Genomic DNA, 920 nt, shown 5'->3' with positions numbered 1-920 from the left:
CGCTACTCAGTAGCCCACCCTAATGAATGGGTGCGTACAGAAAGAGGGGAATACAATAGGAGAAGTTAAATCAAAATGACCAAAAAAAAAAGAAGCGGGCATGGTCATAGTGGAACTAAAAGCCTACGCCGATACGGGTTGCAAGATAACAGAGGAAAGGACAAGGCAAAACATAAAGACTCGCGAGACAATGCTGAGGTAAATCTGGAGCTAAGTTGAGTGCCCCGCACCTCATTGCAAGGATTATCATGAAGCTCGACCCAAGGACTTCCCAGGGAGGTCACCCATCCCAGTATTACTCTTGCCCTAGCACGCTTAACCTCAAAATTCTGATGGAACTTAATGCGTTAGTGCAGGTATGATCACGCGAGATAGAAGAATTGGAACTAGCGGCGGAGGAACGACATGAGATTATGTTCCTGGAATACTATACGTTACGTTGAGGGTATTATAAAAAGGATCTAAGCAAGACAAGAAGGATTAGCTAACTGCTAACTGACGACGCACTCAAATGCCACAGCTCTTCAATATAGAACCAGTTAATAAGAGGAAAACCGCAGAATGACTATATGGGCCAGTGGGCGAGGGAATTTCGACACCACTTGGCAGCCAACTCTGAGGACGAAAAAGCAAAACCCCAAAAGGTAAGGATACCAGCTGATGTAATTTACGAATGACAAGAAGCAATACCCAAGGTCGAAAATTCCACAATATGACCAGGACTACAAGACTCACTTCGCACTCCAGCGCTAGATGAATCTAGAGGGAATGTTACTTGTGGATTAACGATATTAGTCCCTACTCCTTCGATCAAAGGTTACCTACTCCACCGAGAAGGTGTAAAATTGTAGAGTAAAAAGTGGTAGGACCTTACGGAGTCCCCATAGCTATTGTCCTAGGCAAGGGAGCCCAAGTTGCAA

General features: G+C 44.9%; 1 pseudogene; it reads right to left on the bottom strand.

Moving 5' to 3' along the window:
* Positions 1-250: 250 nt before the first annotated feature.
* LOC129878034 (5S ribosomal RNA) lies at positions 251-370 on the bottom strand (annotated as a pseudogene).
* Positions 371-920: the final 550 nt, after the last annotated feature.

Source organism: Solanum dulcamara, chromosome 12 (genome assembly GCF_947179165.1).
Source record: "Solanum dulcamara chromosome 12, daSolDulc1.2, whole genome shotgun sequence".
Classification (NCBI taxonomy): Eukaryota; Viridiplantae; Streptophyta; class Magnoliopsida; order Solanales; family Solanaceae; genus Solanum; species Solanum dulcamara.
This window is presented reverse-complemented; position numbering and strand designations above follow the sequence as displayed.